This window comes from Pavona decussata, unplaced genomic scaffold (genome assembly GCF_977016875.1).
Source record: "Pavona decussata unplaced genomic scaffold, jaPavDecu1.1 SCAFFOLD_219, whole genome shotgun sequence".
Taxonomy (NCBI): domain Eukaryota; kingdom Metazoa; phylum Cnidaria; class Anthozoa; order Scleractinia; family Agariciidae; genus Pavona; species Pavona decussata.
The window spans coordinates 916,670-934,391 of record NW_028145624.1 but is presented as its reverse complement, the minus strand read 5'-3'; positions in this window follow the sequence as shown (position 1 = coordinate 934,391).

The window sequence follows — 17,722 nt, the reverse complement described above, 5'->3', positions numbered from 1 at the left end:
AGTTGCAATAGAAGGCTGCATGAACAGTGATGAATATCATGTGGCCTAGATTTAATCCAAAAAAAGTTATATCAGTGGTGATTTAAATGGATTTTTTTCCTCGAGTTCAGTGTAAGGTTTCTCCTGATTACAAGTACAAAAAATTTATCGGAATGTACCAGTAAAAGAACGAACAATTGAATTTTGTAGCAGTGAGGCATCAGTGACTGTCGTAGAAATAAATAATTTCAAACAAGGAGGGTTGATGCGTTGGAGATCTTTTTCATCTTAACCATAATAGTTACATGAATGAGATGCATACTGACTGAGTTGTCTTGGAGGGGTGAGGGTATAACTGGGGGTGCTTGTCAAACCAAAAACGACAAAACCACAGTAGTTATGGGATGCTTTTAATTTTCAGCAGTTTGTTTCAAAACATTCAATAAGCACCTACATGTACATGTACATCAACTTTTTTATGCGAGATTCCACCGCTCCTCCTTTTTTTCAATTGGTATACTGCAGTAGTTTTTCAAAAACCAAAAAAACAAACAAAAAAACAATTTAATGTAACAGAAACACTAGCACATATTCAGATGCTATGTAGCGCTATGTATTTTGACGGTCCATTTAGCTTCAAGAAACATTAATTAACAAAACATATTGTTCTGATTGTTTTGCGAAATGCCCATAAGTTAACAGGAACAATAACAGTTTATTTAGCTGACGAGGGTCATTGACTGATCATACATACCGTATCTGCTGTCACTTTTCCTCTCCAGCAACAAAGATCTCTATGCTCTTGTCAGAAATAAATGATATTTTACTCTGTTTCTGGACCGTGGGTACATCATTTTTCTCTTTGTCGGTGAGTTGCGGCATCGGTTTATTGAACAATAATTCCTTAACAGGAGTTGGTATCACAGCGTCAGGACTATCACCATAGTGCAACCTCTTTCTTGAAGGAGGGACGTGAGTCTCATCTCTCGTTGATGAATGCCCTTGAACGCCAACTAAACGTTGATCAATATTGATATGTTCAGGAGTGTCTTCGAGCGGTTCGATTTCAGGGCGATCAGGGTCTGCTGAAGTCTCCTAAGCCTCGTATCTGTGCTCGCATTGGGTGGGCTTAAGTATTCCTTTATTATATGTTTCTAAAAGGCCCAGAAAACCGCCGACAAAACTCTGTCCCTTACGATCGATTACAATAAGTATTTAAGCCTTGGTCATGGTGTGAAGAGTGCGACCCTTCTGAAATAAAGTCGCCTTGCGCCGGTAAAGCGCGGAAGACATCGCCTGGGAATTGCTTATGTAGGCTATTTTCTCTTTCCCACTTCGCGGTGCCTTTCTTTTTAATTCGGCCTTTTGTGAAGTTTCACTGCGAAAATAAATTCAGTGGTTTAAGTACAATTGCCATTGTAAATTCGATATACACGTGCACGAATCGGAAAGGTTTCAACTGGCTAACACATGAGCACAAGGAAAGAATATTACTTACCAAGCTTCGCCACCAGTGCCGTTAACATCAGGGCTTATCGAATTCATGGTTCTATAAGAATTTTTGAGATCACTTCAAGTTTTTAAAAGTTAAATTCACAAAAAAAGTCCTCGCGAAACGCTTGTATAAGAGCAGTGTAATAAGAGTTGTTCACAGCACCACAAATTAACCAACATTGAACGAAGTAGTTATTTCATTGGTCACTAGCATTCTAGAAGTGTCATTTGGACATCTCACCGGAAACGGGAGAGTTGATCGAGCTGGTCAAGATCTCAAATCCTCGGAACAAAGTGAGCGCAATCCTTCAGCATGGCAATGGGCTTTTTCAGAATTTCTATCAAAGGCGTCCAAATCAAAGGGTAAGTTTTGCAGCAGTGATATTTTTTTTAAACTTCTTGCCTTACTGCACTTCATGTGAATTCCTTTAGAAAACAAAGCCTTACTGTAGCGCTTATCACCATCGCTTACGCTGTTTAATTTGCATAACTTTCACATATCACCATTTCAAAGTAAAAGCACCATCTGGGACACCATTCATCGTTAGAAAGGAAGCTTACAACGAGTATGATCCCTTCGCACTGGCATGTCTTGTCCCTGCCGAAGTGGAACTAATTCTGGGGCCTTTGCGAAAAATGGCCATTTACAGCAAATCACAGCGAAAGAGTTACACTTTGGAAGATGTGCGAGGGTCTCAGATCGGGAGAATTCAGAATCTTTTAAACAGGGAACTATCCTACCTTCTGGAGTGTTGCAAGATATCGCAGATTGAAGGGTAAGTGAATTATCTGTTATCTCCTAAGTCTGAATAATTTTTCTGTGTAATAAATTGAAACGAAGCTATCCAGTTTACTTGCACTGGTGAACAGCTTTCGAATTCGTCGGTCCGAATTTTGCAATCTCTTTTCTCTAAGGATTGTCAATGGAGAACCGACAGTTACTGTTCGTCCCAACGCAGCTCAAAAGTTTCAAAGAAATAAACAAGCTGGTGGAGGGGCTTACAGCCTGGCAACTATTCAAGTTGAAGGTCCACATAAGCACAAAGAAGCTGTGCTCGATAGAGTCCGCACGTCCTTAGCAGAGTGCGAGAATGGAGAGCTGATGTCAATCGATATCGAAAATTAGAACATACAATAAATTCATGACGTACAAATCCAGAATTAAATGTTGTTTCTCGTTAAATTGTCACTTTTGTGTGTGTTTTCTACGGTGAAGTTGTCGCGTTGCAATATGGCCGCCGTGTACATTTCCGTGCACAAGGTCTAGGTTGCCCCAGTTCCTATTGGCCAAATTTCCTTGTTTTGATTTTGCCTCGACCAATCATATTTCAAGAAACCATATAGACAAAAATGTCTATGGCCCGGACTGGTAACCCTGCCATGTCAGCGAACGCTCTCACATGTCAGTGTTGTTGTGGCATGGAGGGGCCAGAAGCAGGTACATTTACCAAATAATAATTTAACTGGATATAAATTTTGGATAAAGATTTGTTGTGAAGTAGTTGCCTCACGTCATGCAAGCGGCTGGTGTCTGCAAAACGCACCTGCTGTAATGTTTCATTTCTTAACAACCCCATAGTTTAAAATAACAAAAAAGACGACTAAATTTGACTGAAAATGTAACGCTACTCTTCCTCACCCCAGGTCCTTTAAAAGTGCAACCTGAATAAAGTTAATTGGGTTAATTTCGAGGGTACCGATGGAAACTGACACTTTTTGTATAATTCTTCTCAGGAAAATTCACAATAATCTTTCTTGTTTTGACAGCTTTACAAGAGATTTAGTCGCTGGGACATATGCATGAGTCACAGCAGATTGCATTTGGAGAACATTTTGATGACCTAGTCAAGGAGTGGAAAGGCAGCATTGAGCGTAGTTGCAAACGGCAGTCAGTTCTCTCCACCATTCTGGAAGTTGTCAAGGAAGGAGAAATAGAGATTGATCCTGATGGCCTGGAAACCATTAATGTAGCTGAGCTTGGCCTTTCATTTCCAGCCTCGTGATTGCTGGTCGGTTGTGTTGATGACATGCACTATTCTTCAAACCCAAATAGTAATGACACTCAGGACATTGGTCAAGAAATTGGCACTTCCCTCTCCATTGGGGATATAAAAGACAGAGTTGAACTTCGACCAGGCACCAGATTTGATGATAAAGCATTTGACTTTGTGATAGGTGAGATAAACATATCGAACTGTGGGAATTTGAGTTCATGAATTTTGAAACAATTTCGAAAGCATTTGGAAATGGCCTATCCTGCGCCTTATCAAATTACTGGTGATAACCTTGACTTAAGGATGAAAGTGAAACACATGTCTAGCACAAACAAAAACAAGAGCATTCATTGGTTTAACGTAAATGCTGTGCCGAACCGAATTGCTGCAAACCATCTGGCTAATGACAAACCCATCCAGTCTGTGAATAATTAAGAGAATGCGGACTTTCTTCCTTCTGCTGAGGACAATGAGGGACACTTACTCTATTTCTTACAGAGGATCTATTGTATGGAATCTTTTAGAACCATCCGCCATAAGTGCCAGGGATTATGCCAAAAGGGCAAAAAATTCTGGTGTATGACATTTGCAGACTGCAGACTGCAGACCGCAGACCACAGACTGCAGACCAAAGACTGTTAATTGTTAAATAATACATATTGAAACATAAGAATAAAGGTGACGTCATCATCAATAAAGCAACGTCAAAAAAAATTGGAAATCGACGAGGTTGATTTTTCCCGCCTAAAGTTACAACAGCCTCGTTCCCAAGTTGTCTTTGGCAGTAAAGGTTCATAAGAAATGGCTTCGACGGATTCAAGGTACGATTATTTCTTTTTCTTCTTAATAGGTTATCGTTGTATGATAATAACAAGTAGCCGACTAATACTTGTTTATTATGTAATTCTTCAGCAAAGAAAATTCGGAATGCGGTGGGATATTGACATCTGATTTGTTTGAGCAATTGGTCTGTGGAATGTTAGAATATACCAGAAATGAACTAAACCCTGGAATACCGGAAATAAATCGTCGGCCTTATTTGTGATGTGGAAGAAATCTAAATACTGTGAATGAGAAACCATGTGTAATAGATGCTATCCGCTCGATCCGCAATTAATAATATGAACACCGCTAGCAGAACCATTTCATGTTAACACGCACTGAACCAATGTTTTTTGCGAAGGAAATAACATCATGTAAAGGCTATAGTGGGTAGTTTTAGTATAATTCTTAAAGTGATGCTGGTTATTTAATGAGTAATGCGCGTATTCAGTGTGAAAACCAAAATCTTAGAGATTTATTAAGCTTATAATATCTCGCCCCTAAATAAATTATTGCGGTGGTCTGAGAATTTTTGAAAGTATACAGTGTTATAGGGTTATTATTTTACAGTCTGCAGTCTGCAGTCTACGGTCTGCAGTCTGTAGTCTGCGGTCTGCAGTCTGCCAATGTCATACACCGCAAAAAAGTCTCACACCCTCAGAAACCTGAACTTTAATGAAGAGTCACCACAAACGGGCTGTCCCAGAAATGACAGCGATTTCGTTTTTATTAATTAATAATTAACTCTGTTCATTTCTTTTATTGTACATATTTCACCTTTTACTGACCTCACACAATTTTAATAATTTTTCAATTACTTATTACACGGTCCCATAAGCTATATTAGCTTTAAAACCCACCGTGTTTTAAATAAAAGTTGTTGTTGTTGTTGTTGATGTTACTGCTCTTATCATTAGAGTGGTGGTGAAGAATATTCCAGCATTTGCTACATTTAAAGATGTTGTTGTCCACCACATCTCTCAAATATTCTGATGTCATGAAGGAAAAATCAGTCCAGGTGGGGTTACATACCATTACAACTTCACGCCGATTTAAGTGTGTACCCCAAATTTTGGGGTCGTTAAGTATTCATATATTCAAGCTATTGTTCTCTTTTGTCGAACAATTTCCGACAACAGAGCATGTTTCCGAAGATCGTAGAGCCTTTGAAGTAGGTGAGATATTTTATCTTTTGTTTTAGAGTTTTCTGCTGGCCTGTGGAAGCTCCCTGGGGAGGCTAGAGAAATGAGTCACCATGAACACACCGACTCACAAAGCGCCGCTTCAGTATCGAGAGTTTTAAAAACAACTTCCCGTCCTGCACACTAACGAATAATTAATAAGCAAATTTCGTTCGCTAAACGGAAACATGGATTTGCCGATTTGCTTGTCTGTCATCTTTAATGACAGCGACCTATAACAGATTCTTGCTTTTCAGCTAAAAGTTAGAGCATCCCTGAATATAAAATGTAAATAAGGTCAACTGAAAAGAGCGCGTGCCTACATAGGCCAAAGAGCTGATGTCATTGTTTGTCAATGCGTCATTAAGTATAATCAGAATGCGACTTCCACGCTGAGTTTCCCTTTTGTTTCTTCCTTTTTTTGGTCTGATATTTTGGAATCTCTTCGCTAGAAGCAAGTATTTTAGTAACATGAACTTAATTACGATCGACCATGTCTTCACTCGTAACAAACAAAGCGCACAACATCAAATACCAGTTTGCTTACAGTGAACTACAATTGGAACTCTTTTGACTCTTTCATAGCTCCTAAGGTGCTTTCTTCAGGGAATACAAATCAATGTTTTAGCGTTTTCGTAAAGAAAGTTATCATTAAACAGATGGTATTGATTTCCACGCGTCGGGAAGATGATGATCCCATGCACAAATTTAATTAAGGATAATAACTTCGCCGCTCTAAGCACCGCTTGGCGAAAAATATCGAAACTTGGCTTACTATGATCAAAACACCACGTTTAGGGTCTCTTTTTAAAGCTCTCAAAAGACTCTTCGTTCACTGATATAAATAACAGCTTAAAGTATTTTGCGAAGAACTTAAAACCATCAAACGTCTGCAGTGATTCCTCGCAGTTTCTATTGATAACAAGAACAAAGGAATACTCTCGCAACTTCGCGGCTCAAGGCTGCTTAATTAGACAATTGTTCCTGTCTTTTGAATTCGCATCTTGGTTTTCCTGCAAAGTTCTCACCTTTTTTCAACCAAGTAAAAACGAGTTAATTTTGCGGCTGCCGAAGTGAATGCCCAAAGGAATAAAGAGAGCCTTCAGGCAACAAAATCCAGCGGAGTCACCCATTTCTCAATGACACACTTAAATCGGCGTGAAGTTGTAATGCATACATACACTTTATTTCAGCATGATGGTAGTTAAAGCTCGTGCTTATGGGGTCGTGCATCTAAAACTGAAACTACAATTTCAAACAATAGAAGAACCAACAACTAAGCCCTATGCATAAATAGCAGAAAATGAATTATTATTCTTTGTTTGTTGAGCCAACTTCCATTGTTAACAATTACAAAATTCAAGGGAAGTTTGCTCTCAAGTGAGGCTAGTAGGAAAAATTTACACTTACGAAAAAGATCATTAAATTGGCCACCATTTATGCATATGGTGAATGAACAAACAAACTGAAAGGATGTAATAAATGTCACACTGAATAGACTTCGTAAAGATATAACAGGCACTGTGCTTGCTTTTCATGTTCAAATGCTTCCTTTGAAAACCTCATTCTAGATTATTCCATACACTAGTCTTAAGGCCACTGTTATGTTACAGTAAAATAAATGTTGGCTTGATCCTATCGAAAGGAAAGAATAAATAAAGAGAAACATAAAAATGGTCAAAAATCAAAAGTGCTGGTAAAAATCGTAGCAAATGCATTACGTTTTGTCCAATTGTGTTTATTGTGTGAAATTTGATGTCATTTTTTTTTTGCTTTGTTTCCAAGCTACCACCTGGCCTTCTTTTCAAAAACGAAAATGTTGATGCAGATATGATTGACATTTTACAAGAATTGCATGACAAATATCTGTCTGTCGAGAAAGAGATTGTTAATGGAGAAGAGGTTGTAACAGTTCTGGAAAGGATAATCTTCGGTGGGGACTGGCTAGCTGACGAGAGGGCTTGGAACTGCAAGGATGTGAGAAGTGATGGAGATACCAGTTTTGAACGACTCGACGGTGTCATCAGCAAGGTGGAAGATTGGCATGCCATTCAAATCTTGTATGAGGTTGGTCTAACAATCTATATTATCCACGCTTCTCCTAGAGAAGGGGTTGGCAAATGTCACTTGAATGTAATTAACAATCACCTTTTGCCATTTATTATATTGATTAAGTATTCTAAACAGAAATAATTAGTTTAATCTCTGTTGTTTTTTGGATTAACTTTTAATTTTCTTGATAAACAGATCTTGTATCACATCTTCTTCAAAAGCTCATCGGGCATTGACATTGGAACAATGTGTGCAAACATGAATATAATCAACAATAATATTATTACAATGCTAAGACACCTAATGTTTTTGACAATTTTAATTAATGTAAAGATTTTGTCAACCTCGAGACAGATGCACTTATTACTGTGGCAGCCAGCCATGACCTACTTTGATGACAAAGCAAAGAATATCATCCCTCCTGACATCATGGAGAGCTCAAAAGACAAAAGAAGAATATGGCTTCACAGTCACATCAGAAGCATGTCAAGCAGATTCGTCATGATAGATCAAACCTAGGAACGTCAGCACTTAAGAGAACATGTTGCAGAAACCAACCGTCCTTAACAACTTGTGGTGTCTGCCTGTAGGATTTGTGGAAAGCAATACAAATATGCAAAGTCAAGACTAAACCACAAAAACAGAATGCACCCTGGGTCAAGTGTGAATTTAAGAAAGAACAAGAAACCTGGCCAAGCTTAGTTCAAAACTTCTCAAAATTTGTCTGGTTGCAAAATTTCACAGAATTGGCTTACGCGGGCCCAAGTTGTAGCTTGCTCACTGATTGGATAGCGTCATCGGATTAGCCAATCACATCGCCCAGGTCACGGCGTACTTGTCATACTCTTTGTTATAAATTTATTGCAGAATATACACAAAGAGCCTGAAGTATGTGTAATCTCTTCTGATGATGATGATGATGATGATGATGACAAGGAAGATAAAGATGGAGTTACAGAAGTAGTCACCTCCTATCTTGTGTCTTGCCGCCCCGCTGGGAAAACCACTGACGATCTTACTGTAATTGACATTTCCTCTGACGGTACAGACCAAGATGAAACTACAGAAATAGCCACCTCTACACAAGCTTCTAAAGAGGAGTCACAGCTAACAAGGAAAATGATCCTGTTCTAGGACGGCCACTTAGAGGATACACAGCAGAATGTCTACTTGACATATTTGTTGGAAACCAGGTCTCCAAGGCAAATATCTGCCAGCGAGTTCCTCACGCAGTGCATAAGTATGCAGCTTATGTTGTTGATATTGTGGAACTAGGACGTAGGGTTATAAGGGTCAAGTCAGCTTACGGCCTAAATTCTATAGGAAAATTCATTACTTGACGAGGAAATTCGACATTAAGTTTCACACGAAAAACCGGTATAGCGATGAGCGCAATATCGTCAGGTAATTAATTTTCCTTGAATCCCATAGACATTTTTAATGACATAGCAACAGATTCCCCACGTTTCCCCACTCTACAGACCTTTTGCCACAGTTATTATTGACTTGCCCCAAACAATAAGAGGCAATGAATTCCAACCTGCAGAAAATATACTGACTGAAAAATGGAAAAAAATAGAGTGGATAGTCTGATGGGCGCATTAATACTGCCCAAATGTGGTCATGGTACACTATATCTGTTGTCCTCATGTACCATGGCAAAAATTCTTGGCAGAAATTCCATGTCAGAAATTCAGAAATTCTGCCCGCCAAAATGGCGTCCAAACCTGCAAGGTGGTCTATTTGCGGGAGACTCTAACTTTTGTATTTTGACTTGCGGTAATAAAAACACACTTATTCTACTAGATGGAAAAAGCAGGTGGTGTACACAGTTTTCAGAACTTGTTCTCTTTGAGTTTCATGACAAGAAGTCAAGAAAAGTAAAAAGTCATTTAAAAATTTTTAAACTGTGTACATGCTCTGTATCTCTTAGAAATTATGTTTTCTCTTTGCTTTCGGTATCCAAGAAGAAAATTGGAAGTAAACAAGCATTTTTCAGAGATAATAATTATATTAAGCTTGATCAATTTGGAAAAAAACGCAATACATTGCTTTGTATTTTACTGCTTGTTAGTAAAATTATTGTTGCTTATTTATCTCTAAAAAATGCGTGGTTACCTCCAATTTTCATTTTGGAATTCAATATTCCTTGCAAAGGTCTGCTTTTCCTGCAGTCATGCATAAACCGTGCAAAAATAACTCAAGTAATTTTTTGATAGCGAGCACCTGAGCCCACGCTCCTGGTCGCACGCCAGTGACGTAATTAACTTGCGCTGGAAATGGTGATGAAGCTCATGTTCAAACATAGGGATGCATGGAAAGGAAATCTTGCAGCGAGCTGAATACCAGATAGTTTAGTTAATTTAAGATTAACATTTTAGCTGGAGTTTCTCTTTTACAGACAAGCTAAATGTTGTGCATTGAACTGGGCGAAACAATAGCTCTGGAAGTATTCCATGCACCGAAGATATAAAAATTGGTACACCAATCTCGAGTTACGCCCATCTCAGTCCATGCCAAACAACCGCGAACCTCGCGAAGTTGGCACAAATCGTTCTAAACCTATATGCTTTCCTGTACGGTTTAGGCTTATTGTTCGGTGAGTCCGCAAAACAAAGTATAAACGAAATGAAATCGCTGCTGTTTAAAATAAAGTACTTAGTTGTTCCCTGAGTAGAATAAAAAAAGGAAACATTTACCTCGAAAGGTCTTTTCCCACTAATGCTGGAAATGCCACCTTCAATAGTTCCCCGATGCATGCTGCTTGCAATTTTTGGTAAAAGAGACCCCTTTCACCCTCCCAGCATCCTCTATTCTCTTAAACGCCGTTGCATGTGGGATGGCCTGAATTTTTTTCCAGGAGAATCACCATTCGCGGGAACGCATGTTGGTTGTGTGTGATTTCGCTCATCCTTCAGACTCGAAAAACTCAAGAAGAAGACGCTTTGGGATGTCCATTCACGCTTTCAAGTCAAATTAACGGTGATGTCTGTTGTGATGGACAAATCACAATGACGATTTCATACTGCGATCACGTGTAGCATGTGCGGATCCGTGTGTGCAGGAAAACTTGAACTCTGTCACTGTTGTTACATTAGATACGTGAAATAGCTAAAGCACGATTGATTTGAAAGTAGCTCCCTACTTTGTGTTACTCTTCTGTGGAAAAGGGCGGCAGACAATCAATCAAAACCGTAGGCATGTTGAGCTCTCTTGTGCCAATTAATTAAAGTGAGGCTATAGTCTTCCTCCCGCATTCACATTTCTAACAATACAGACAACAGATCAATTGATGGCGACGGAAAACAAATATTTCTGTTATATGTCAAGCACTTGTCACCAGGAACAATGCGGCACCGTCATGCATGAGTTCTGTTGTGATTTCCACTCCGACTGTTTACAGTTCGCAACATCTGACAGTGGTATTCTTTGTTGAACCTAGCAAGTCTCTGTGTGCTAAACGTTGTGTTTTGCCATGTTTCATTTTAAGTTCAGTTCATCACCAGATGCGCGATTAAACTGTTGTATTTGGTAGGTGAGATTTTTTTGGCCCTTGGAAAGTTGGAAAAAAGTATTGGCTGCGAGCACATGTGCATGCTCCACAGGCATGTTTAATTTGCAATGTTTTTTTTTTCTGTTGGAGCATAAACGCAAACAAAAGGCATAACTTCTTTTTTTTAAAATTTTATTTGTTTGGTTGATCTTATAGCCTAACAACCATGCATGCTCAGGGAGTGTTTAGTGCTTGTCATTAAAAGTATTGATTACTATGTAACTGGTAACTTTAGTCGTAGGAATTCTCTTGTCTGACTGTATGATAAGAACGGTGGCGTTTGTAGTCAGTCATCAGTTCATCCTTTATCGTCCTTGTAAGCGAGTACAAGAGGGTCTAGATGGGGTTTAGTATTAAGTGTTATTTGGCGTTTTTTTTAATGTTTAGTGTTAAAATTTGTAAAATTTTAATGTTTAGCGTTTTAAAAAAAGTTAACTATTAAGTGTTAAAAGGTGTTAGAACAGTGATTTCACGCATTAAAGATCAATAAAAGTTTCATAGAGAAGGCAATAATGTTAGAAAAAAAGGACTAAGGTTCTTCAAACTTAGCTCTTTTGATAGGGCCTCCGCGGAACTGCCCGAACTGGTCAGCATGCATACTTTGTACTCATGCGTATCAGTTCTTGAGACATTTTGTGGTCAGCGGTTTTTTAGCAGACTTCTGTATGCAAAATGGCCGCCACGGGAGTTGTGGGAAAATGCCATTAGAGTCAGCGTGTCACCTAGGCTGAAAATGCACTGGACACTAAAACTCAGAGAGAGAGTTGGTACCTAGTATTATAGAACGCCTGCTCGTTTTTAACTTTTAGCGGGAAACTTGTGCCTGAATAAAATATCTCGGTTCAATACACTTGAATAAACCTCAGTTATTTCATTGTTCGTATTCGATTCAAGTAAAAATGAATGCTTCCATAGAAATCCACCGGAGACAAAAACCCCTAGCCTTCAAAGGGGAGATCGAGTGGTTCACTTAAGGCTTTTATCAGCCTAAAACGAAGCGAGCGATCACTGCATCAACAATTGATGCCTTTCAAACTATTATTTGGGATAAACCTAAAGACGATCTACTCCCAACATACGGTGAGTCCTATAAATTTTCACTATCTGTTACCCTAGTTATTGCATATTTAGTTATGCTGAGGAGGACTTTCTTCATGCCATCCCTCCACCTCGAATATTCTGCTCACAAATGAGACCATTTATCGATATCTGTGAAGTCATATATTAAAAATAAACATGAAAAATGAGATATGTCGTGACCCAGGGATTCCTACAAGGTCAGCCAGCGAACATTTTTTTTAGAATGCATGTTGTCTGCTTATATTTTGATCTTTGTTGTCGCTGCTGTTGTTGCTGCTGATGATGTGTTGTCCTTTTCCTTTCCTTTTGTTTGTTGTTGTTGTTGGTTGTTTGTATGTTGTTTTTTTGTGTGTGTTTTTTTTATTTATTTATTTTTCACTTTGTTCTTCTTTTATTAAGCTTGTCCTGTTTAGATCTCTTGCTCGGTTCAGTATATCTTTAACATACCTTAATTTACACAAATGTAATTCTCTCTTGTACATTAATTCTAGGCTCTACAAACATCTCCTACATCTTCTAATGGCTCAATAAAGCTCAGTGTCATTTCCTTGTTTACTTTAAAGTAGGTGGTGGTCAACTAGAAAGCCTTTGCTACTTTGACCACCACACACATTTTATAATTTGTACTGTATTTATTTTTATCTTGTAATTATGTTGTAATACTTTTTCCTATGTTAATGTTGTGTAAATAGTGTGAAATAAATGAACCTTGAACCTTAGCACCTGCCCAATGTTTTTCCTAGAACCACCCCTGTAAACGGCTATCTTTAAAACAGGGAACGGGGAATCGGGGAACGGGGAATCCATGGGGAATCTTTAAAAGCAGGAATCTTTAAAAGCGGGAATCTTTAAAAGTGGGAATCTTCAAAATGGGGAATCTTTAAAAGCGGGAATCTTTAAAATGGGGAATCTTTAAAACGGGGAATCTTTAAAAGCGGGAATCTTTAAAACGGGGAATCTTTAAAAGCGGGAAGTCTTTTAGCTTGACAAAGTTTTCATCACCAGGGTAGTCGGGGCTTGGCCCACAAGCAGTACTTTTCACTGTTTACAGTTTCTCAAAGCGCCCTCTACGCGCAGGATTCTATACCCAAATGCCTGGCCATCACGTGCGCGTTACCCACATCAGCAAAGTGAATGTTCTTTGTCACATTGGTGTATTGATTTGAGCCGTCGCTGCTAAAAAAGAACACTCAAAACAACACGGCAGGAACAAAGTCACACGTTCTTCTCCATTTTACGGATCGACTGCTTCATTTAAGAAGATAAAGGAGCTGTAAAGTTTGATTTGCACTATTTTTTCCTGCGACATCGAAATGGTATGCAAATTTGTTGCACATGTTTCGTAGGCTTATTGACCGGAATAAATATATTATTTTAGAGCAGAATAGGAAAGAAATCTGGGATTGGAAAACATTGAATAGCTGTCTCCAGTCAGTGTGATTACTTTTAGGGATCAATGTGTGATGTGTGGAAACATTCACGGGCTCCAGATGTCAAGTGTTTGTGAATCGGTTCTGATCTCATAATTCGTGACGTGAATTGCGAGCCGCGAGTATCGCACGCATATTCGATCTTCCTTGAGTGGGAAAGAGTTTGAATCAAAGCTTGAAACTTGGAACAAATAAAGTTCTTTTCTTCGTCTTTTGAGATATGAGATTTCATTTGGAGAAAATCGCATACCAGAAACACTTTTATTTTAATGAAAATAGGCATTAGTTTCAAGGCCATTTTGAGTAGGGTACACAAATCTGCATGTTTTAGAAAGGAGCCAGCGAGTTTGGAATGTCTATTGTATTAATTTTCTTGTGAAATAGTTGGTCTAGGTTTGTGTAAAGTTTCAAGTTCATTGAGTTATTTTACACTGTGAACGGGGCTTCGTTCTTTGAACTAAAATTTTCGCGGTTTTCATCGGCCAGTGACCACACCTAGGCCGCATTTCCAACTATTGCAATTTTCTCAAAAAATAAAATACCTTGGAACTTTAAAATACGATTTTCGAAAATGGTTAATCCAAGGATATCTTCGGACGAAATATCAGAAATTCGACCAAGTGGTCGCTGAAATGCAGTTCTAGATTCTTACAGGCAGCCGCTCTCAAATTTTTGGTGACGTGTTTTTGCGCCAAATGCTCGATTTCATGCTTGATTTGATCGACCATGGCGATCAAAGGTCTCTTGTGAATGATTCAGAATTTCACTCACTCCAATGCGAAGCTGGCTTTTAAATTGCCTTTTATTACCAAGAAGGCAATTGTACCTAAGGTTACTGATTTACCGCAATTTCGGTATAAAGATCTTGAGGAAACTGGTATCAGACATGGTTCGTTCGGAGTTGTTGTCAAAGCTAAACTTCTCGTACAAAGTTACGTCTCGGATACAGTGGTTGTAAAGAAGTTATTGGAGGAAAGTGTGGACGACCAGAAGGAATTCATCAAAGAGGCTAGAATGCTTTATAACCTTCAGCATGAAAACGTTGTGTAATTCGAAGCATTCTGCCAAAGGCCTTATGCTAATATGTTGGAATATGTATGTTTTGATTTTTCGCCGTTCAGCGATGACATTGATAAGAAAGTTCATAGCCTTCGAGAATTTCTGGGTTTTGTGAACAAGCAAGATGCATTAGAAAGCTTTAATCAGTGTGGATTCTTCACTAAGATTGCCAAAGATGTGGCCAGTGGCTTGTGTTACCTCCACAGCAAGGACATTGTTCATAGGGACCTGAAAACTGCTAATGTGTTGGTGAGTAATCAACATTGCAGCAACATAATAAGCGAAGAAGATTTCTCCAAAGCATTGCAGGAAAATCCGATCATGTGCAAAGTCACCGACTTTGGCAAAAACCGGTCACGGCTGGGGCAGACAGCACTTGTGGTTCACTCTCACACAAAACGATTAAATCGGGGCACCCCTGTCTTTCTTGCACCGGAAGCATTTCTTTCACAACCGGAAGCTGGTATGTCATTTTCTATCAGTGACATGAAGAAGGTAGATATATGGGCTTACGGAATGGTGTTGTTTTATGTTATAATCCCGATTTGAGGCATCCATTCCAGACGGAATTTGAATCGCCAGGTTCTGGAGCCCCATTGGAGAAACTTAAACAGCTCCTTACTCAACAGAAGAAACCGTGTTTTTCTGAAAAATACAAACACCTGCAAGCAACAGATTGGCTCTATTTAGAAGGTGTGTACCAGGAATGTACAGCATGGGAGCAACAAAGGAGGCCTACAGCTAGCGAAGTTGTCTGCAAATTAGAGGAATGGGAAAATGAATCACTATGTGATGACACACCACTGGAAGTCAGCCAGACATCCTCTATTGAAGCATTTGATCAAGATTTAGCCGAAAAACTTGCAGTGGGTGGCTCAAAGATCCAGCAGCACATGGCTCCTGCAAATGATGGTACAAATGCCTGTGCCTTCCTTTGTGCTAAGATAGCTCACAATCTCCATATCTCAGAAGAAAGAAAACGTGGATGCATCCAGCCGATACTCACTAAGCTACCTTCCCTAGTGGAGAAAATAATCAACGAGCTTCCAGTAGAAATCAACAAAGTGCGCACAAAGGGTCTTTGTCATGTAGACGAAGCATACAGAATCCTCCGTCAAATTGGCTCAGTCTCTTGTGATTATGATTTCATAGAGAAGATTCTACATGCATGGCGATCACATTTTCTCTCAAGAATGAAGAGAATGTTTACGAAAGGTCGTAATCGACATGACTAGTAAAGAACAGTTTTGTACCGCACTCTTTTGCTGCGAACGGTATGTTTTCCTTGTAGGAGTTATCGGGGGAAAGCTATTTTTGATTGATACCCACCCGGTAAACCAGGATCTTGGTGGCAATGGACATGGTGATCGGGTGAAGGTGTATCGTGACTGCTCGCCTAAAGCATGTGAAGCCCTCTGTGGCTGGATTTGGAAACGGTAAAGAACAGGCCGTGGCTTGACGAAGAAGGCGGGGCATTCCTTTCTATTAATGTCTCCAGAAACAAAGTAAGCATAAACTTCTTCTTTAATTATATTGTCATTGGCTTTAGTAACACAGTCGACAGAACATCAGTGCAATCTTTCACCTTTTCTAAACTACAAACTGCCTTTTTCAACTCCCTCTCCCCCTTCCTTAACTCCTTCCTCCCCTCCCTCCTTATATATGTCATTTTTGCTGTCCGTATACTTTTTATACCTCCTACTCACCTATCTCTTTGACTGGCAGTGTGTCAAACTCTCCAGCTATTGAATCTGCAAATGCTGAAACACGTGGCTTCCAATTAAATAACCAGTTACACGGTTAGAAAATTTTTGTTTTCCATTTTGTTGCATTACTTATGCATACCTAATATTTTTTGCTAACTGTTACTTATAGCAGACTGTACTCATATTTCTCTATTAAGGGTGTGCCAACAGCGATTCGAGTGCTATGGAGGAAAATCGGAGTTGCGAAGAAAATCCTCGGCAGGGTAAAGACAGCAAGGAGGTAACCGTTGTTTCCAGTGTTCTCTTTGTGTGTACTAGTAGAACATTAATTGCCCTGTTTGAGTTCTATAAATGCTTTTCTAACAGCAACTTTGCGTTACAGGTTCAATGTGAAAACGCACCAAAAGAATATCATTTCGGATTCCGACGAGAACAGGTTTGTTAAATGCCTCATCCGGCTAATCCTGAGATAAATATATACCTAGCAGTGCATTAGCTTGTATTGATTGTTGCAATTTTTAATGGCTTTCTCGTTAGGCGAATCATCAGAAATAAACGTTTGATTGATCGTAACGAATTCGAGGAGGATCCTGCTTGGAAGAAACGCAAAACCAATCAGACTCCTGTGTTGTCAGATGGTTCTGATCCAAATGCAACTGAATTACCGAGCGCTGTTAAAACACATCAGACGGTTATCCTTCCGGATTCAGACGAGGAGAGGTGAGCTTAAAGCATCATTGCTAATAACTTAATTACAGTTAAAGTTACCAATGCATTTACATTAGCTTGTATTGATTGATGCAATTTTTACTGCATTTTTTGTCAGGTCAATCATCCGCAATAAACGTTCCACGGATGTTGGCGAAATTGAGGATGATCCAGTCTCCAAGAAACGCAAAACTTGTAGTCAAACTGTTGTGTTGTCACAGGTTTCCGAGGTCAATGCAGCTAAATCAGCAAATATAGAGATTGGCGTCATGTATATTATTTAAATTGTTGAACGGCGCTTTAGACAACTTAGGCCCTATTTACGTGGTCTAGGGTACCCAGGGCAACCTCTCCCTTAATACCGATTCCCAGGAACGTCCCACGCTCTGTCAGTAGTAAGAGGTTTATGGAGGTATCATGATAGCAACAATATAAAGAAGCTACTTAGATTAGCTACTCAGATCGAGTTGGCGAGCGCTCTCCAAACACATGGAAAATACCGCCCACGAGAACACGAGACATGAGGAGACGCGCGCTCGTCCACTCAATTTGCAAGATCTAGCAATATTTCTAATTGTTTTTTTAGAGAAAACAATGATCCCACTTGTGCTTGTTGGACATGAGATGATTATAGCCAACTGGGAGCCTTGTTGGCTATCTATCA